Source organism: Leptopilina heterotoma, unplaced genomic scaffold (assembly GCF_015476425.1).
Source record: "Leptopilina heterotoma isolate Lh14 unplaced genomic scaffold, ASM1547642v1 Lhet_15, whole genome shotgun sequence".
NCBI lineage: Eukaryota > Metazoa > Arthropoda > Insecta > Hymenoptera > Figitidae > Leptopilina > Leptopilina heterotoma.
In genome coordinates, this window is record NW_025110867.1 from 4,215,545 (window position 1) to 4,239,622 (window position 24,078).

The 24,078-nt window shown below is 22.4% G+C and overlaps 1 protein-coding gene across 1 annotated transcript in view; it reads left to right on the top strand.

The window, feature by feature from the left end:
- Positions 1 to 7,055: 7,055 nt before the first annotated feature.
- LOC122498468 (peroxidase-like) overlaps positions 7,056 to 24,078 on the top strand; it is a 32,002-nt gene continuing 14,979 nt past the window's right edge. The window contains exon 1 of the mRNA XM_043606201.1: positions 7,056 to 7,108. The gene's annotated coding sequence lies outside the window, so the exon portion shown is untranslated. The remainder of the gene's footprint in view (positions 7,109 to 24,078) is intronic.

The following is a 24,078-nucleotide window of genomic DNA, read 5'->3' on the forward strand; positions in this document are numbered from 1 at the left end:
ATTCTACTTTTAGAGACCTGTTAAAATAATGGCAGTGGCCATATTTAATTTATCGATGGATAGAGTTTGTGATGGATAAATTGTTGTTCTGATAGTTAAAGTTTGTAAGTTAATGAATAATTCAATTGGGACTCACTATCAAGAAGAAAGCGCTGAGACGAGACGCCGATTTGGTTGACACGACGGCCAATTAAATCATTATCGTTTCGATGGTGGAACTTGTCGCATCACGCTAGTCGAAGATAAATTTGATATTAAAGAAAGTTGATTTAATTGGAAAATTAGATCACAGTGAAAAAAATTTATAATTTAACCTTATTGTCAATTCAGTTATTTTAATAATATTTTTTTTAAATTTATCCAATAAAGTTGATTTACTTAGTAAATTAGTTCATAGTGAAGAAAATTTATTATTTAACCTTATTGTCAATTAAGTTAGTCTCATAATATTTATTTACATTTATTACAATAAAGTTGTTTTACTTAGTATATTAGTTCGCAGTGAAAAAATTTATTATTTAACCTTATTGTCAATTGATTTAGTTTCATACTATTTATTTACCTTTATTACAATAAAGTAGTTTTACTTAGTAAATTAATTCACAATAAAAAAAAAATTATTATTTAACCTTATTATCAATTGAGTAGTTATAGTTTAATAATATTCATTTAACTTTAATATAATAAAGTTGAGTTAATCAGTAAATTAGTTTACACTAAAAAAATTTATTATTTGACCTTATTGTCAAATCAGTCATTTTAATATATATTTATATATATATTATATTATTATATTTATATATTATTTATATTTATATTTCTTTACCTTTAATCTAATAAAGTTGATTTACTTAGTAAATTAGTTCACAGTGAAAAAAATGTATTATTTAACCTTATTCTCAATTAAGTTAGTTTCATAATATTTATTTATTTATTTAAGTAGTAAACGGGACTATGCCCTATTTATTTACAATTATTACAATAAAGTTGTTTTACTTAGTAAATTATTATTAGTTCACAGTGAAAAAATGTATTATTTAACCTTATTGTCAATTGAGTTACTTTAGTAATATTTCTTTACATTTAATCTAATAAAGCTGATTTATTTAGTAAATTAGTTCAAGTGGAAAAAATTTATTATTTAACCTTATTGTCAATTAAGTAAGTTTTATAATAATTATTTATCTTTATTACAATAAAGTTGATTTTTTTAGTAAATTAGTTTAGAGTGAAAAAATTAATTATTTAACCTTATTGTCAATTGAGTTATAGTTTAATAATATTCATTTAACTTTAATATAATAAAGTTGAGTTAATCAGTAAATTAGTTCACCTAAAAAAATTTATTATTAAATTTGACCTTATTGTCAATTCAGTTATTTTAATAATATTTCTTTAACTTTAATCTAATAAAGTTGAATTACTTAGTAAATTAGTTCACAGTGGAAAAAATGTATTATTTAACCTTATTGTCAATTGAGTTCCTTTATAGTAATATTTCTTTACATTTAATCTAATAAAAGTTGATTTATTTAGTAAATTAGTTCACAGTGAAAAAAATTTATTATTTAACCTTATTGTCAATTGAATTGTAGTTTAATAATATTTCGTTAAATAGAATAATAAATTTAATTATCCGAAAATAAATAAAAATCTAAAATTTGGTTAATATTAATTTGTATCCAATTTAACCTAATTTCAGATTTATAAAAATATATTGGCAATAAAACATGATTCACATATTTTTGGATAATAAATTTTTTTATTAAAAATTGTTTCTGTTTTTTTCAAAAAACATTTTACATACATTGTTAATACTTTTGAAAACTAGTATTGTATTGCCATCTTAAAAGAAAATAGAAGAGAAACTAAAATATTAAATTTTGAATAAAAAATACTAAAAAGCAAAAATAAAAAACTAATAATAAAAAAATAATTAATTAATAATAAAAAATTATTAAGAATTATATACTACCTTATAATAAATAAATTAGTAAATTAGTAGTCATTTAAAATAATTTTATAAAAATATTGACCATTTTCATTACCAATGAGAAAAAAATTGCAATCTTCAACTTTCGGAACGATTAGAAAGAAAATATCTATTTTCTCATAATTCAAAATAAAATTTTTTTGTTAAATAGCTTTTTCCTCAACATGTAGACTTTCAACAATATTGATGCTTATACATATGTCTTTATTTATTTCATAGACTGAAATTTCACCTGCAAATTTATTGATAATTTCATATTTGAAAAAGTAAAATGGTATATATTTTGAACCAAAAACCATATAAGAGAATAATTATCGTATTATATACATCTGTAAATACAAAGGGTATCATCAAAATTTTAATGGAAAATAAATCGTTAAAAATTTTTTTTACTCTCTTTTCTCAAATAGAAATTGGAGAAATTAATCTACAACAAAGAAAGTAATATAAAAAGTATATAACTATAACGAGAATCTAATTTTACAAAATTTTACTATTAATATTGTAGAATATTCTTGAAGTAGATAGTGAAATAATAATAATTTGAACCAATTCGCATGTCTCTAAGCGGAGGAATGTATATTTTCCTTCTGGCATTCTCGACTTTGCTATTAGATGAAAATTTAGTGTCATAAATTGAATAACGCACATAGAATTTTGTTGTTGATGATAATAACTGTATAATAAAAGATCTCCTTTCGAAATTTAATATCAGCCTTCACTTTCAGTCAATAATGATTTATTGATTATTTAATAACGGAAATTTTTATTGCTATTATCTAATTCAGTTTGCTCTGAGGGAGATAATACTTTTCGTTGGTTTTTCTCTATCCTGATAAGTTTTTAATTTTCATTTTTTGTTTTAAAAAAGACAAATTTTTTATAAAATATAAAGAAAAAGCATAAAATTAAGGGAAGTTCTTGACCCTTACATATGTATTTTTTTCTAGAAACAAAGGTTCTTAGTCATAAGTAACATTAACACGGCATTATTACCTCAATTAACTCCAAAAGTGTGAAAAAAATTTTTTTCTTGTTACAAATTCCATGTATTGAACCTAGTTTTTTTTTGATAAATAAAAAAAGATAATAATAAAAAAATGTCAGTAAATTATGGAAATTGAAAATATTTCACAATCCACAGGACAATTTTAATATTTAGAAAAAAAGTCGCTAAACTACTGAAGCAAAAAAAGAAGAGAGAGGAAAAAAATAATGTAAAATGTAAATGATAGTAAAATGTCAACAGTTTTCAGGAACAAACACACTTTGAGAATAATTGACGACAATTAAGAAATGCGTGCCAGAAAGTAAAATGCTATTCAAGTGACAATGAATGTTCAACCTCATTAACTAACATCCAGTCTCTTTAAAAGCAATAATACGCAATAAATGTATTCAATTATTTCGCCTGACTCTTTTTTTTCTTCAAGTAGCTTTTCTTTGAAAAGTGACGAAATAATCCGAAATCAAATTTAATTATCCAACTCTCTGCATAAAAAAAAAAAAAAAAAAAAAATCAGTCATATCTCTAAAGTCGGTCTCATTTGTTTGTTGTCCGTATAGAAAAAAAATTATTCAACAGAAAACAGCTGCATTTGTCCAACGAGTCCTTTCTCTCACAGCCGATACGTCAATTGAAGTAGCGGAAAGACAAAGACATACGTGTAACATGTCCAAGTTGAATATAATCTTAATACATAGTCAATGAAGAGAACGCCTTTTTTTTACATAATACACCTCAATGAGAGGCAGTTATAAAAAATAAAGAAAAATCAAAGTATGTTGAGATTTAAAAAAAAAAATAAAGAAGAAAAGTGCGCCTCTAATGTCCATTTCACTTTGTAAAATTGAGATTGAATATAATATATATTTTCTGCGTGTACGTCTTATGTCATTTATATATGGGTTAGGCAAATTTCAAAGAACTTCCGCGGCAGGACGATTTATGCGGTAAATGACAATTGGCATTGTTAATGCAAAATATATCCATTTACGGATATTTTTTTTTTCTTTACTCCGCTTTGTTTAAATTTGGTTGCTATATATGCAAATAGCAAAGATCGCATTACAATTTGCATGGAAACTTTAAAGACGTAAAGAAGTTTGTGATTAATTTTATTTGAGAGAATATTGCAAACAAGAGGGTTAAAAAGAAAAAAAAACCTAACCTCTTAAACTTTAAATACTAAAGTTATGTCATCAATTGACTATTATAATAAATTTAACCGTAAATTAAAACAAGATGATGGTAAATTTAATTTTTCATTACTATTATTCTATTGGTGATTTTCAAATAACTGTCATATTTGCATGACCCCATAGATAGATAACTAATAAAATTTTTTTTTTGACAATCACTTTATAAATCACTTAATGGAAGTCTCTTCTTAAAGATACTTAATATTCAGTTCATTAACTAATCATTATCATAGTTAAAATTAAGGAAAATAGGGTAAATATGTCAGGTATGTGGCATACGTTTTTTTAAATTTTGTTCTGAAATTGTTACGTGATTAAATATTGAGACTATCTTTTGAGTACTTTGTAGGCCAAATCTAACTAGATGTTTTACATATAAAAATATTTTTTATTATTATGATATTCTACGTACACAAGCACTTTTTTCATGTTTTAAATTGTTAATCAATTTGTACCTGCACATGTTAACGAAATTGTGATTTTATTACTCAATTTTATTTTTAATTGACTTCTACTGATTTATTTACGTGTCCTAACTGTGACACACATGTCAGGACCGTGGCATGTTAGGGAGCGTTCATAAATTACGTAACGCTAATTTTTAAAAATTTTGACCCCCCCTCCCCCCATGTAACACACTGTTACATACATTAGCGCCATTTTTTCTGCTGTACATAACAAATAGCTAGACCCCCCCCTCCCCTTTATAATGTTACGTAATTTGTAATTTATATACTTCAATAACAAAAATGTACTGAAATATATAATGAATGTCAAATTTGGTTCACTATTTTAGCGAAAAACGTCTTATTAAAAAAATGATATCAGAAGGGTTAGTAACTGCGGATAAATGGTTGATTTGTTTTACCGGCTGCTAATAAATATCAAACGCTGATAACTAAAATCTATAGGTTAATGGGTAGTTCACATATGACTCACTATCAAGAAGAAAGCGCTGAAACAAGAAGACGCTTTGTGGTATGACGCATCGGTCATTTAATTCATTTTCGTTTCGATGGTGGAACTGGGTGCATGATGCCAGTGGAAAATAAATTTGATATTAAAAAAAGTAAATTTATTTAGAAAACAAGTTCACAGTGAAAAGAATTTATTATTTAACCTTATTGTCAATTGAAATATTTTAATAATATTTCTTTACCTTTAATATAATAAAGTTGATTTATTTTTTTACCTTTAATATAATAAAGTTATATTTTATATAATAAATTAGTTCACAGTAAAAAAATTTATTATTTAACTTTATTGTCAATTAAGTTTGTTTAGAAATATTTCTTCAACTTTAACATAATAAAGTTGATTTATTTAGTAAATTAAAAAAAATTTATTATTTAATCTTATTGTCAATAAGTTATATAGTTTAATAATATTTCTTTAACTTTAATATAATAAAGTTAATTTATTTACTAAATTAGTTCACAGTGAAAAAATTTATTATTCAACCTTATTGTCAATTGAGTTACTTTAGTAATATTTCTTTAAATTTAATCTAATAAAGTTGTTTTATTTAGTAAATAAAAAAAAAATTTATTATTTAACCTTATTGTCAATTCAAGTATTTTAATAATATTTCTTTACCTTTAATATCATAAAGTTGATTTATTTAGTAAATAAATTCACAGTGAAAAAGTTTATTATTTAACCTTATAGTCAATTGAGTTATTTTCATATTTCTTTACTTTTATTACAATAAAGTTATAGTTTATGTAGTAAATTAGTTCAGAGTGAAAAAATGTATTATTTAACCTTATTGTCAATTGAGTTATTTCTTATAATATTTTATTCCCTTTATTATAATAAAGTTTATTTATTTAGTAAATTAGTTCACAGTGAAAAGAATTTATTATTTAATCTTAGTGTCAATTGAAATATTTTAATAACATTTCTTTACCTTTAATATAATAAAGTTGATTTATTAAGTAAATTAATTCACAGTGAAAAAGTTTATTATTTAACCTTATTGTCAATTGAGTTATTTTCATATTTCTTTACCTTTAATATAATAAAGTTGATTCATTTAGTAAATTAATTCACAGTGGAAAAAATTTATTATTTAACCTTATTGCCAATTAAAGTTACTTTAATAATAATATTTCTTCAACTTTAACATAATAAAGTTTTTTTATTTAGTATATTATAAAGAAAAAGAATTTATTATTTAACCTTATTGTCAATTGCATTATTTTAATAATATTTCTTTATCTTTAATATAATAGAGTTGATTCATTTAGTTAATTAATTCACAGTGGAAAAAATTTATTATTTAACCTAATTTCAGATTTATAAAAATATATAGATAAGAAAAATGTGTATTTTGAATTAATAAATTTTTTCATTAATTAAAAAAATTATAACGAAAAAGGGAAGAGCTACTCTGACACCAAAGTAATGGCGCGTTATTCAAAAAGCAAAATTTCTTATCTTTCGAAAATATACCTTTCAATTTAATTTTTTAAAATGCTTTTTAATAATAATGTTCTATGATTAACTCATTTATTTAAAATTGGTAATTAATGATAAAAGTAATTACAAAAATTCGTAAAAAAAAATTGATTGTCAAGTAAGTGGATCGAAATTAAAATGTATTTTGAAATAAAAAAAAAAGATAGAAATAAAGCGATTGCAGTTGAGAGAATGGAATTTTGAAATTTGATTATTTTATTAGGACAACAATACACAATATTGACATAATATATTTAATGTAAATTATATACATGTGTGTTTATATATAGAAGGGAGTTTTCGGCACTGTTACAAGGCGATTTTCTTGGGTGGTACTATTGCCCCCCATATACTTTCTCTTGTCATTTATAAACTTGGTTCAAACACACTACCCGTTCAGTTGCCCTGTCTTCAATTACCGGTTTTATCACTCTCTGGATACCTCTTAACAAGGTATTGTGTTCCAAAAATTGAATCAATTATCAAATCAACAACAATAGCAATCAGGAAAAGTCTGATGATGGATTAACAGAAATACGAAAAACGACAATATTCCCATTTTTTTTTTGACATGTTCGCTGAAAATAAGTTTTTTGCAAAAAAAAATGTACCAACACCGTTTTGTGTATTTTAAAAATTTAATAACGTTTTACATTTTTTTTTTATTTTTGAAAAGAAAATTATTCTTTTCACCTATAAAACTTTTAATTTTTTATTGAAAATCAAGTTGTAAATTAAGTTGAAAATAAAGTTAAAAATTATTTTGAAAATTAATTTGACAATTAAGTTACAAATTATTTTGAAAATTAAGTTGAAAATTAATTTGACAATTAAGTTAAAAATTAAATTGTAAAATCAGTTAAAAATTGAGTTGGCAATTAATTTGAAAATTGAGTTGATACTTAACTTGAAAATTAATTTGTAAATTAACTAATAAATGCAAGACTTTTTATATAAAATTTGATTTTTATAATAGAAAATTAAAGCTTTGATTCGTTTACAACTAAAATATTTACTTAACTTTTTTAATTTCGAAAAAAAGAACAAAAATTTCATTAAAAATAGTTTTTTGAAAATTTTTTACACTTAATTTACCATAAAATAAAAATTTTCATTTAAAGAAAAATACATTATAAAATTATTACTATGAATTTTTGTAAAGAAATAAATAATTAAACGTGAGACAAATACACACAGAATGGATTGAATTAAAAAAGGAAAAATTGAATTTTCTTTTTCAATCAAATTTGGAAAAAATAGAGTAAAGTACATAAACATAAATTAATCGTTCAAGTGGGCCATGGACCAAGTGTAATTTATTTTCATCTCTCAATGACTATTATAAGAACAAGTGATTCGCATTGAAGTGAAACGTGTGTTTTTACTGGATTTTCATCGAGACATATAAGTATTGGATGTTTTTTGAAAAAAGAGGAATGAGTGTACCTTTTCCAGGTAGATGTAAAGTGTTTTTAACACCTAAAGAATTTGCAAAAATTTTTGTTTCTTAACACAAAATTATAAACTTTATTATTTCTAATTAATTTTATTAATATTATTATAAATTATATTATTAACTACTACTATAGTATTAAAATTTAAAATTTTGATTTTTAAAAATTTCGTTAATATTATTGTTGTTATTATTATCATAATTATTATTGTTTTTACAATAATTTTTAATTATTATTTTTTAAAATTTTGTTATTAATATTATTGTTATTATTAATTATTATTATCATTATTATTGTTTTTACAATAATTGTTGTAAATAAGCTGCCAATCGTGAAGCAAATTTTGATCTCTCAAAGTTTTAAACAACTGAGATAACTAATTAACTAATTAAGTTTACAACTAATTAATTATACAAGCAATTAACAATAATAATTTAGTACATTATTAATTCATAATTAATTAAGTGCATTATTAATTTTATTATTTACATAAGTAATTAATTTCTGATTAAGTATTTATTAATAAATTAAAATTAATTTATAACTAATTACTATTTAATTAATTGAAATTAATTTTTTTAACTATTTAATTACTTGTAAAATTACTTGTAAAAATTAATTATAAGTTATAACTACTTATATAATTAATTAATAACTTTATGTTTACTTTGTTGCTTACATTAAATGTTTATCAATTTTTTGTATTAAAAATTAATTAATTATACTTCAGTATAACCTATTAATTACATAATAACTTAATTAATTATGTAAGGATATAATAAATTTATAATTAGTTGATTACATTAGTAATAAATTGTTTATATTATAATATATTGCACACTATAAAATATTTTTTTAATAATTCAAATATTTCTTGATATTAAAATTATTTACAAAATCGTTAGTTAATTATAATGTACTTATTAACATTAACAGTAACAATTAATAATAATTATTTATTATATTCATTTATTAACTTAAACTGTAAATTATAAACTAATTATTATTTACCCATTAATGTATTTAGTTTTAATATTATTACATTAATTAATTACTGAACAATTAAAAATAATTGAAGTAAATTAGTTCTTAAAATTATTTTAATTGCTTAAACAATTTGTTAATTAAATTTACTAAATTAATTTCTAATTATTGTGATGATAAAATATAACAATAACAAAATTAATATTAACTAATATTATTATTATAACAGTAAATAATAATGATAATTATAATTATTTTAATTATTATAATTTATTATAATTTATTTCAATTAATAATTGTTAAAGTTGTTAAAATTATTATTCTAATTATTGTAATTGTTATAATTAGTATTTAATTGTTATAATTATTATAATTTCTTAATTTATTAATTTATTACTATTTTAATTACTATTAAAATAATTCTTATAATAATTATAATAATATTAACAACAATTATTATAAATTGTTTATTTATTTATTTATTTTGTAACACAAGTTATTTTGTTTTTAAAATATTTAAAATATAAATTACTAAAAATAGTTTAGTTCATAATTAATAATTGGGTCGTCTATATTGAGCGGAAATTAGTAGCAAAAAAATTTTCCCCCATTAAAAAAATATTATAAATGACATATTTTGTTTATTAATTCTGTCAACTAACTTTGCAATAAATTAAATAAAAATAAACACTTAAAAATAGTAACTTTACGGTATAATAAATTATTAATTATTAAATTTCCTGGATTATAAAATGACATTAACTACATTACCAAAGAAATACATGACAAACTATTTTGTTTAGAATGTATAAAGTCACGTTTAAATATTTCAGTTTCCGAAAAAAAGCAAAAAAAAAAAGAAAGAAAAAATGACAAGATGTTGAAATCACGATAAAGCAAAAGTAATGGCACAGGTTTTCAGTTTCATACATATAGCTATATATATGTGTGCAATTAAGATTTAAGGTGAAAGTGATAATATGAATAGTTCCGGACTAAGTTTTTTTTTCCTATTTTTTTTTTTAAATAAAATTAGGACCGCGACTTATATATTTTATGCAACATATATATATATATATATGTGTATATAGAAGGGCATTAATTTTCAAACTCGTTCAAACTTTATTTTATGTTTCGTTTAATGGTCACTTATTTTCGAATATTCATATATTTTTCATTGCACTGTTTATTGCAATCTTTCTATTTAGTATGTTATTGCTAATTTTTATTTGAATTTTAATTGTTTTTAAATTTTATATTTATTTCAAGTTGAATTTTTTGGTTTTATTCTTTATTTTATTTTCTTGTCTCAATTTTCTCTCTCTAATTTTATTGATTTTTCACATTATACATATGGTAATCATTAATGTTCATTTTAATTAGTATTTTCATTACTAATTCAGTCATATAAATAATTTTTATCGTATCAAAATTTTTGCATTACAATTTTAATTAATTAATAATTTAAATTTTTATTATATATATGAATTCGAGAAAATTTTAATGGTTCTTTAAGATATAATAATGAAAATTAAATTAATAATAGGAAAAAATAATAATAATAAAAATTATTATAATTATTAAAAGTATAATTAATTATAAATAGGATAATAATAATTTATTATAAATATATTATAATAATTTATTATAAATATATAATAATAATTATTTATTATTAAGTATGAATATTAGTAGTCAGTAATAAAATCTATTAATTAATAATTGTTAGTTATTATTTACTATTTATTAATAATTATTTCTCATTTAATAATAATTAGTTAAAATGATAAGTTATTAATTATTAATTGTCATTCTTAATAATTATAATTGAGCGTTTACTTTAATGATTTATTATTCAACCACCGAGTGAGAAAATTATTTTTAATTAGTATTATTATGGCAATTACACTGCAAAAAAATTATACCTCTTAATTATTTAAATTTTTTCTAATTTTTCAATTGACTATTTATAAGTTTCAAAAATTGTTATGTCCGCGATATTTGGTTTAATTATTAATAAAATTATTAATTAGCAATTATTTAATGAAAATCAATAACATCACTAAAATAATGGCGCGTTATTTAAAAAGTTAATTTTTTCAGCTTATAAAATACTTTTTTAAATTAATTTTTCAAATAATTGTTAATGTAATTAGCAAAGCAATTAGTAAATAGCAATTAATAAATCGGATATTACTCTTTAGTTAAATAATTTTTGTCGGTAAAAATAGAAGAAGTGCGGAAGGAAATAAAAAAGGGTGGAGAAAAATTTTCTTTTCATAAAGAACGTGTTACAATTAGTAGATAATATTACCCTGACTCTCAAGTTCATTCCACCATCATCATACATATAGTTATTAAACAATTTCGACAAATTACATTCTCTGATATAAATTTCCGCCACTGGGGATTTTTTTTCTTTTTGTTTTTATCAATTTTCACTTTTGAGCCTTCAAATTAGAAAGTAATCAACATCATATATATATATAATAATAATAAAGGATACGTATCGAAAATAAAACTTATTTTCCCAGATGAGGTAATTATTCTGTCATCAAGTTTATACCGACCGCAAGAGCGCATGTTAAGTTTATTACTCGAGCGTAAAAAGATTTTTGAATCGCTTATTGTTTATAATCTAATTAACTATACGTATCAATTTCTTTGGCACAAATTTAATTTGACATTTTTTTTCTTTTTAATTTCAAAATTGTTTGAATAAATCGCTCTTTCATGTCAAAAAAAAAGGAAATCAATTTTTTTTTATTTATAAATATAGAGGTTGATATTGATTTATGAATAAAAATTAATAAATAAGAATCTTAAATTTATTTAGAATTTTTAATAAATAATTTGTTTATTTATAAATTTACTTAATTAAAAATGTAATATATATTTATTACTTTTTCGCCTACGCAATTTATATTTAAAAAAGAAAGTAAATAAAATTTGCAAAATTTTTCGGAGAAATTGTGACGCATACGGGATTTACCCATTGACGTAATTATCACAAGAATTCTGCAATGTAATTTATTAATTTTGAAATACATTGAAACTAGAACGCAAATAATTTTTTTTTCACATTCGATTTCACACTTGAAGCTTATGAAAGTTTGTAAATATTTACATCTACATTGATTATTAAATTTGTCAAAAAAAAAAAAAAAAAAAAAAAACAATTGAAAAAATTTAAATATTTCAATAAAAAAAAGAAGAGAAAAAAATTGAGTGAAAAGAAATAATTTCTTCGCGAGTAAATAAATAACGTTAATTTCCGCTACTATTTAAAAAAAATTTAAATTATTGATAAAGTAAAGAACTCATTAAATATAAAATAAAAGTGATGTGACATGTACATGAATAGGAAAAGTGCATTAATATATATAAATGCGCGATATGATCGGAATTCTTTTGGAGAAAAATAAATTTAATCGCGTCTATATGTATAAACTTATAAATATCAAGATTTTATTGACAATTTTTTTTTATTCAAAGAGAAACTAATTACATTGAAATAAAATGAATGCATATATTTTAAATGTATATATAAAGACTATACAAAATAATGTATATTTTATTTAAGACTTTTTGACCTAAATTTCTTTTTTTATTTTGCTCTTTTGACCAGAAAATTTTAAAGATTAATTTTTAACAGAATCTCTAACAAATATAATAATAATAATAATAATAATAATAATAATAATAATAATAATAATAATAATAATAATAATAATAATAATAATAATAATAATAATAATAATAATAATAAAATAATTATATAAAAATAAAAATAATAATAATAATAATAATAATAATAATAATAATAGAATAACAAAAGATTAAATTTTTTTGTCCGCGTTTTTGACCTAAATTTTTTAAATTTATGTTCACCTATTGACCTATAATGACAAAAATTTCCTTTTTAATTTCTCTTTTAATTACTTATATAATTTTCTGCGAATATTTTGTTTTTATTAAATTCTTAAAACAGCGGCGGTAATATTTAATTTTTTTCATTGCAATAACTAATTAACATTGTATAAATTTTTATTAATGACAAAAATTTAATATTTTCTTTCCGCATACGAAACAAAATAAAAAGAAAACGAATAATACGTAATTGAACATTTAGTTTTAGTAGATTTATTTTATTTCATTTCTCACACCTAAAAAGTCGTATTTTCACAAAAATATACAAATATTATCATAATTAGAGAGAAAATATAAAATAATATATACATGAAATTTTATTTGTCCATTAAATTTTGTAATTTGTGTCCTATACACGTTATATTTGACAAGTGGATTTTAATTTGAAAAAAAATTAAAATTAAAATTATTTAAATTATATATTTAAATTCAATTTGAATTCAATTTCCATAAAAGTTTATTTGATTTAAGTTTTACTAAATTTAAATTTGATTTTTGTATTATTTTCATTTTTCTGTATAATTATAATTAATGATAATTATTAATTGGTATTTTATTACTTAGTAATTATTAATTGGTATAATTATTAATTAGTAATTATTGATTGGTAATTATTAATTGGTAATTATTAATTGGTAATTATTAATTGTCAATTATTAATTGATAATTATTATTATGGGTATGGAAATAAAAAAAAAACAATTAAAAGTATCATTGTATAATGAAAAGGTACATTAAACAATAAAAGGTGTAATATTTTAACACGCTTATCAGTGATGCAATAATTGTTTTATCGTCCTTAGAATAATTCTTGTTCTCAATCTAAAGTGGAATTCAAGCGTATCATCGCATCTATAGCGAAAAACCTTTTGAAATTCTGACCTCGACTTTCATTGAAGTTTATTTTTTGATACGCTTGAAATCCATTCACAAGAAATGTATTTATAATTATATTAACAATATTTCCGGTGTTATTAACATTTTTCCAGTTAAAAAAAATTTTCTTTCTGTTATAATAATTAAATACTAAAGAAATTTTATAAAATTATTATACTATGTATTAAAATTTACCCAAATAATAAATAATCCAAAGGGAAAAATTTATTTTCATTCTAAAAATTTTGTGAAAAGAATCTATTTTATAAATATTTTAATTTTCGGAAATTTTAATTTTAGGGAATTTTAATTTTAGAAAAATTTTCAATATTAGACGATTTTAAGTTTAAGAAATTTTAATTTTAGAAAAATTCTAATTTTAGGAAATTTTAATTTTAGAAAAAATTTAATATTAGGAAATTTTAATTTTAGAAAAATTTTAATATTAGAAAATTTTTATTTTTGGGGAATTTTAATTTTAGAAAAATTTTAATTTAGGAAATTTTAATTTTAGGAATTTTTAAATTTAGGAAATTTTAATTTTAGGAATTTTTAAATTTAGGAAATTGTTAAAGAATGAAAATCTGAAAAAGGGAAAAAAATTCGAACAATTATTGAACAAATTTTGAAATAATTATAAACTAAGCAAACAATTTCTCAATAAAAGAACATTATTTATGTTGCAACAAATTTAATGAATCCGTTTTTCTGGACTGATAACAAATTTTTATCGCACCTGCATTATAGTATAAATACAATTTAATAACCTATCCATGAAAGATCGAGGAAAAGTTATAGGAACATTCTTGGCTTTTTACGATCAAACATTTTTTTTTAAATTTATGTCGAAAATAGTCGAAACACTTGAAAAATGTATAATTTTTATTTCATATCAAGAAAAACACGTTTCCGTTTTGTATTGTTATACATAAAATTCACATATACAGACATTGATTATTGCATATAATGCACGAATGATATAGAATAGAAAAAAGTAAATAGAAAAAAAAGTTGAAGAAAACTAGATATAGAAAAAAGCAAAAAGAAATGTAAAAAAAACAATGACTTTACAGATATTCATTGAAAGTGAGAACGAAGGATAAAAGAGAACCGAAACATACGTGACTTGACTTTTACACGTCTCACTTTTGTATAACTGTTTTATATTTGCATTTGCGGAGAGATTGTAACGCACACAGACAAACAAGGAAATTACTCGATTTTATGCTCCTGGAGCAATAAAACAATACGTTACACTCTCATTTAGCAATCAAAAAGTTAAGGAACTTTTTCTAAACTGCGAGATCCTTGAGAATTGAGTAACCAGCAGTTCACTATTTTACTTGTACTTGCATTTGGAATGACTTTCTATTTATAATAAAACGATTCAATGATTAATATTCATTCTTGCCGTTTTTTTTTCAATGTCTAGGTCAATGGGAAATTTACCATTGTTCGAATTTACTTTATCGGTTTGATATTGTTTCTTTAATTAACTTTAATAAATTTTCTTTTCTTTAATTAACATTGTTGTTAATTTTTACGAATTGCGATTAATCTTCTGTTTACTTTTTGTTAATTTTTATTATCAATTAGGTAATGTTTTGTTTATTGCTTTTATTACCTTTTTAATAATTATTATAAATTAATGGAAATTAGTTATTTATTTGCTTTCATTAATTTATATATTAATAAAAACTAACAAAAATGTTGCTTCGAAGTTTTTTTTAACTTTAATTTTCTTCTACTGAAATATATAAATATTTTTTCACAAATACACTTACCGAATTTTTTTTAACGAATTACTACTAAAAATCCAGACTTGATTTTCTTATTAGGAGGATTTACCTAAAAAATTTATTACAATTAAATTTATCCGCGGCGACAACTTTCTTTCATCGAATATTTGTTTGTTAATGAATGAATTTTAAGGTTATGGAAATCCCATTCCTAACCGTGGTGGTTGCAGGTGTGCCAACCACTTAAGCGTAAAACCGAAGAGCAACAGCGCCACTAATGGCGCGTAATTCAAAAAGTTAATTTTCTTTTCAACATTTTCTTTTTCAAACACTTATTTTTTATTCATTTTTTCAAAAATTGTTTTAAAAAAAATGCTAAAAAATGACTTAATTAGTAAATTGAATGTTACAGAAATAAAAATGATTGAGCATATTCTGAGAAAAAGGGAAAAAAATTTTAAGAACCAATGGGAAAAAAAATAAATGTCACAAGAAAAGTAGAATTGAATTAAATTGTCAAATGGAAGTTCTCAATTAATCGCAACACGCTGAGAAATATGTGATTAAGTGTCACGCAATTGAGTAATTAGCCAGTAGATTTTGCGGGATTCCCACATTAGATACCATCTTTCTTTTTTTTTTTTTGCTTTTGCTCACGAAATTTCCGTTAAAAATGCGTCAAACATTTTAAAATGACAAATATTTCTCTTTAATTATGTTCTTGGTTTTTTTTTCATGAATTGTATATCGAATTCCAATGCATCTGGTTCTTTTTTTTTGTCGTGAAGCAATTAAAATACTAGTTCTTAACGAATTAGGAAATAATCGTCACTCCGCTTTGTATCAAGGTCCATTAGTTATAACGAGGTCGAGTATCTTGTGTAGTAACTACAGCAATAATAATTACTGGCAATAACTATGAATAAATTGATTTTAAACTGATCTCTTTCGTTACAAGAAGTCATTCACTGTGTTTATTAAAGTCAAATGAAAAATTTTTTTCATTTACTTTTCTAATACTTTGTATTCTTTTTTTTAATTGTATGTAATTCTTTAGTTTTTTCCCAGGTGATAATTTAGACTTTGTTATTATTTCTATAGTATTGCATTTTTTTTTCATTTAAAATGTAATTCTAATTTTTGAATTAATTTAAATTTTTTGACTCCCTATTAATTGTGAACATTTGTGACGTAAATTTAGTAACATTTTTAGTTAACACAAATAATTTACAGAAATTTGTGAATTTATTTTACTTTTATTTTGTTCTGTAGCCACTAAAGTGACTATTATTGCCCTTGGGTAATAATCGGTACTTTATTAACCTGTGAGCAAGGTCAATGAAGTGTCGATTATTGCCCTAGGGTAATAATGGGCACATTATTGCACTGAGATAATAATATAGCCAAAAATGGCTACTTCATAAATAATAAAATTTCCACAGGAATTCAATTAATTTAAAATAGCATTTTTAAAAAAATGTCGAAAAATTCAATTATTTAACAAAATTTTTATACAATTCTTCACCATAATTCAATTATTTTCATTAATAATAACATTTTTCATGAAAATTCAATTTTTTAAAAAAATTTTTGATAAAATTGTAAGCAAGAATTCAATTATTTTCATAAATAATAAAACTCATCGAAGAATGTCAATTATCTTTAACAATATTTTAAATTAATTATTTATCGAAAAATTCAATTATTTTCAGAAATAATATTTTCCACAAGAATTCAATTCTTCAAAAATAAAATTTTCATAAAATTTATTTATTTAAAACAATGTTTATAAAATTCTTATGAAGAATTCAATTATTTATAAAAATAACAAAATATTTCACAAAAATTCAATTCATTTTAAACATTTTAATAACATTTTTCGCAATAATACAATTATTTTCATAAATAATAAAATTCTTCACAGGAATTCAATTATTTTTTGAAAAGTTTAATAAAATTCTTAGCAACTACCTAATCATCGCAGGATTTCAATTATTTTTTAAACAATTTTACAGAAATTGCTCAAAAATGTAATTATTCTTAAAAATTTAATTTCAATTCCTCGAAAAAATTTAATTATTTAAAAAAATATTTTTTTAAAGTTGTTTAAAAGAATTCAATTATTCACAAAAATATTAGAATTTTTCACAGGAATTTAATTATTTTCAAATATTTTAATAAAATTGTTCGAAAGAAAAAATCAATTATTTTAAATACAATTTTAATCAAAAATTTTTGAAATAATTCAATTATTCTTTCAGATTTTAATAAAATTCTTCCCAAGAATTCAATTATTTACATAAATAATAATTCATCGAAAGAATTCAATTATTAAAGATAAATAACAAAATTATTCACGAAAATTCAATTATTTTGAGGCATTTTAATAAAATTCTTATATGAGAAATTCAATTATTTTTGAAAATTTTTTAAAAATTCCTTGAAACTATTTAATTATTTTCATAAATAATAAAAATTCATCACAGGATTTTATATATTTTTAATAAAGTTTTACAGGAATTGCTAAAAAAATGTAATAATTATTCTTAGAAATTGGATTTCAATTCCTCAAGAAAATCAATTATTTAAAAAAAATTTTTTTTTAAATTCTTTGGAAAAATTCAATTATTTTAAAATATTTTAATAAAATTGTTCGACAGATATCAATTATTTTAAATACAATTTTAATAAAATTTTTTTGAAATAATTCAATTATTTTTTTAGATTTTAATAAAATTTTTCCCAAGAATTCAATTATTTACATAAATAATTTTTCGAAAGAATTCAATTATTAAAGATAAATAACAAAATTATTCCCGAAAATTCAATTATTTTGAGGCATTTTAATGAAATTCTTTGCAAAATTCAATTATTTTCATAAATACATAATAATACTATTAATTAGGGCTTCCGTTTCCGGTACCGTTTCGGTGTACACGCGTTTGGAAAGAGTTAAGATTTTTTTGAGAAATTTAAAGGTTTTAAAAAGGGTGGGTAGTGCAGAGTGTTGAGTGTGTAGTGTAATTGGCGATAGTGTAAAGGAAAAGTATGTTTGTATAGAGTAGTGAATGTATGAGTGATAAAAAAGGTAAAAAAGAAAAGTGTGTTTTGTGAGGTTAGGTTGCTTGAAGTGAGAGAGAGGAGAGAGAGACAGTGGAAAAATTTTGAGCATTGGAGTGATAAGGTAGATTTCTGGAATGGCTGAGTTTGACTCAAGTGGTGTTAGCGAGAATGAGGAAAAGGCGCGAGTATTTGAAAGGGGGATAGGAAAGAATGGAAAAAAGATGACGTGTGAGGATTGCATGGATTTGTTGGAATTAGTATGGATGTTGAAGGATGCGATGGATGAAGGAGCTAAAAGAGTGAAGGGAAATTTGATGGATATGTATGAGGATGGGGAATCAAGGGACAAAGAGATAGTGGAAATTGAAGAGAGGTTGGAGAAATTGCAGGAAATGTGGAATGAATGGGATAGTAAGTGGAAAAAGGAAAAGGAAAGCATGTGGAGAAGAATGAATGGATTGGAAAAATTTATAAAGGAAGTGAATGAGGGGACTGAGAAAGTTGAGGGAAGTGAATATGAGAGATTAAAGTGGAAAATGGGAGATTTGTCAAGACGAGTGGATGTAGTAGAAAATGAAAAAAGGAAAAAGAATGTAGTGATCAGAGGTATGAATGTAGGTGTGTTGGAGGGTAAAAGAGCAGTGGAAAAAGTGTTGGCGTGGGTGGGGGTTAATGTCTCAGTGAAAATGGTACAAGCGTTAGGAAGGGGTGAATATGGGGTACCAAAGTTATGGTTGGTGGAGTTGGGTAGTGAGGAAGAGAAAATGGAGGTGATGAGGGTGAAAGGAAGACTGAAAGGAAGTGTAATAAGAATAGATGAGGATAGATGTTGGAGAGAGAGAAGAATGTTATGGCTATTGAGAGAAAGAGCGTGGACGGAGAGAGTGAATGGAAAACAGGTAAGAATGGGTAAAGATTGTATTTGGGTGGATGGGGTAAAGTATGTTGTGAGGGAGGATACGGGTGGAGGGATGGAAGCGTGTAAAGTGTGATAGACAGGGATAGGCTGAGAATGAGGTGAGAAGATTTTGCTTGGATTGATAGATGTATGGGTAAAAGTGGATGACTGGAGGATGTAAGAGAGGCGAGAAAGGAGTAGAAGGTTTTTGAAAAAGGGTGGGCGAATTGGGTCGAAGCCAGCATGGGCATAGAAGGAACTGGAAACGGAAGCCCGGCACTGGCGATAGGTTTAGAGCGTAAGGTTGAGAGCGTGGAGAGAGTTGAGTTTAGGTTAAGTTGTATTTAGAGAATGTTTAGTTGTAAGGATTTTTGTAAATATAGGTTAAGATTATTATGTATGTATTTGGGAGTCTCGAACCCTACCTATTGTAGGGAGAGTAAATAAACTAATAATAATACTATTAATTACAAGAATTTAATTATTTTTAAAAGTAATAAATTTCTTCTTGTAAATTCAATTATTTAAAAAAATTCTAATAAAATTGTTCGCAAGAATTCAATTATTTTAATAAATAATAAAATACTTTTTTTGGAATTCAATTATTTTCAAAGAAATTTTAAAAAAACACACAGACATTCAATTATTCTCGAAAATTTTAATAGAATACTGTGTAAAATTTAACTATTTTTAAAAACTTTTCGCAATTCAATGATTTTCAATATCTACTATTTTCATAAAATTTCCAAACAGAATTCAAAAAAATTTTTTTTTTTAATTTTTGTAAAAATCTTTGTAAGAATTCAATTTTTGTTCATGAATATTAAAAATTTCTCAAAAATTCAATTATTTAAATTAGAATTTGCATAAAAATAAGTCGAAAGAAATCAATTATTTAAATTTTTTTTTATAAAATTCTTCGCAAGAATTAAATTATTTTTATAAATATTTCAATTCTTCGCAATAATTAAATTTTTTTTATAAATATTTAAATTCTTCGCATGAATAATAAAATTCGTTTCAGGAATTCAATTTATCAGTAGGATAAGAAAGCTAAGTAAATATTTTTGATGAAATAAAAATTATGAAAAAGTCATGAAAATAAAATATAGAATAGAATTCTTGTCAGTTTTGTGAAGTGACTAAAACGAGTGTTTTTGGTCGTCAAGTTTAATTTTTCGATAGCTACTTCTTAACTACTTCTTTTTAGTTTAAAAGCTACTTTTTCGCTACTTTTTTTAAAATTAATTATCCAGTGCAAGGTCTGCTATATAGGTAGATAAAGTCACGATAATACGCCTGGGTTGCATAAAAATATTTAAATTTTTCTAATTATATTCAATTGCAATAACGCTTCTATAATTAATTTTATAAAAAACTGTTTTTTCTTAAATATAAATTTCTGAAAAAAAAATTTTTTTTTAAATTTTCTCTCAGCGACAAACGGACAAATCGTCACTTCTAAACATCTCGGCGATTTGTTGCATAAATACGATATGAAATAGGCATTATCTATCTGTTCATATAATAATTTATTATCAAACACAGTATTGAGAGCGCGCGCACGAACGATAATAAATTATCCAGGCGTAATTTATATAGAACTACTGCCAAGTATAAGAATCGTTCGATTATCTAAGTTTTCTTAGTCGAAAACTCGCGGTAACTACAATATTCTGTATGAATGTTTGAAAGAAGGAGAGAGAGAGAGAGAGAGAGAGAGAGAGACTTTGGTTCCGGAATTTTAAATCTTGTGCAATTGGAGCAATTCTGCGCGCTAAAGGCGTATTTTCTTTCTCCTGTGGGAAAAATGACGCATCGCTCACCGATATTATACTTTACAATATACATCGAACCGATTCAATCGTCCTGACTTGATTTAATACTGCGGTTGATATAATTTTTTTTACGAAAGCAAACTAATGTGGAATTCATGTCAGTCCAAAAATAGATGTTGATTTTCTTTAATTCAGATATGTACATTTCTCTTTTTATGAAAAAAAAAATTGTCCCCTTGATTAATCAGATTTATCTCAATTATAACTTTTTGTCTATTAGATTAGCTTAAAATGAAAAACAGGACAGGTTCAATTAAATTTTCATAATTTTCTTCATTACTTTTAGAATATTATTAACATTTAGAAAATTAAAAAAAAAGTTTACAATGTTCAGTAGTCTCGATATAAAACATTAAAACTATTTTCCATTCACTAAAATAACTGTTTTTCATTATACGCTGTTGATTATATCTTCGAACAATTATTTTTTACATGTTTATTAATAAAAAAAAAAAAAAAAAACATCTAAACTAAAATTTCTGAATCCAAATAACCAAAACATCATAAATACAATTATTTTTTAATTTAAATTTCTATCATAGATTTTCTTCTACTGAAGTATATATGTACAACATTTTTGTATTTTGAATTTACTCTTTCTTTCTTCAACCTCTTCTCCTCGTCTGCTATAGTTCGAACTACCAAGCGCGCCACCTTCAATACAATCAAAAAGTGCGCGAAAATTTAAAATTTCGAAATTCTTTTATCCTACTTCAGTATTTAAATAATTAAAATATATTAAAATTTACGTATAATAATTATTAAAATCAACATTATTATGAATACTAATTATTTTTGTAAAATATAATTGCTCGTTACTTCATAATAATAAATTGGGTAATTTAAAAGAAAAAATTTTCGTCAAGTTATGAAACAGAGAAAAAATAAAGCAATCAAATGGTGACATCAAGAATGTAAGATTCGTATACATTTTATATGGAACGGAAGAAAAAGAGTGACAGTTTCCATAAACATGCAACTCTTATAATCTTGTGTCACACAGTAATTATATAATTAAGAAAAAAGTTTGTAATAATTCTTTCTTTCTTGATCACAAGTTTGTATTTCACCTCTCTAAGTATGATATAAAAATAAAATAACTAATAATAAATCAAAAATATAAAATAAATTTTATAAAAAAATTGAAAAAAACTGTACCTTCATAATTAATTAATATAATTAACATTACAAGTACCTAATTAATTATAATAGATTTAAATAAATTTTTGTAGTAAAAAATTGAAATGTAGTTATAATTTTTAATAATGCAATGAATAATTAATAATAATGGTAATAATAATAACGTAAATAATAATTTTTTTTTAGAGTTACAATACAGAAAAATACAACATTTACAAAAAAATAATAATAATAATAGTAAAAGTAGTAATAATAATCTAGAATACAATAAATTTTTTTTCCTAATTTTGTCATTCTATTTAGTAAAATTAGCAAAATTGTGAAAAAATTAAAATTAGGAGAAAAATTAAACTTCGAGTTTCAATTTCGAATATAACAATTATTATAAAGATGCAAATTTTCGATAATTAGATTGTGGTTGATAATAATTGTTACATTCGTTCCCGTTGTTAAACAAAAGCAATCGATAAATTTGTTATTCAGAATAGAAACTTTTACTGGTGGGTATTTATTTCTTGTGAAAGGACCTTTTAGTATAATGACCGTTTCGTGAAAAACTAATTTTTTTAAATTAAATTCTTTTTTCTGAGATATATATTTTATATATTTACATATATAGTATAAAAAATCAATTTTTGTAATTGAATGGGATTATAAAAAGAAAGTAAAAATTAAAAAGAACGGAAAAAAATAAGAAGGAATGGAAAAAAATATAATTTTTTAAGTATATACATCTACTTGGGTTTGAATTTTAAATCATCAGTGCAGTTAAAATTTTTTAGTAATTGTTTCATATTTGTAAAATTTTACCCACTTTCATTGGCATTTCTTTGTATATTACGACTGCGTGTTCTCTATTTTGAAAAATTTGCCAATTATTTTATGCTCAATTTTCAATTTCCTGCGCGAGTTGAATTACTTCTTTTAGAAGAGAATTATAATTTATTCTATTTTTTTATTCACTTTCACCGTCTATGAGAAGGAATCATGGGAAAGTGTCATTACAAAACAATGCGATCTTATTGTAGATCAAGAGGTCGCCATAAGAACCTTAACAAGGTTACCTCAAAGGTCATTTTACCATTTCCTCTATAAACAATCCCATCAGGGATTAAATTATTCACGAAATCGAAAGCTGATCCATATTTGATAGTCGAAAATGTCAATTTTATTTTTATATATATTATATTTTTTATATATACATTATTATATAATTTTACAAAAATTTCCATATCAATTTATTTATTTTTTATTTATTTTATTATTCATTTACTTTCTTATGGAAGACATTCATTGGAATTTTAATATATATAATTCTTTTAACTAAACACCATACAATATATTTATTACAATTTACAGATATAGTGCAGTTAGGAGAAAAAATTTTTATTTCTATTTAATCGTCAATTTTCACACCATTTCTAATCCATAAAAAGGAAAAATTTTCACCTCGTAAAATATGTTTTGAAATTGTCATTAAATCCTAATACAATCGATCACA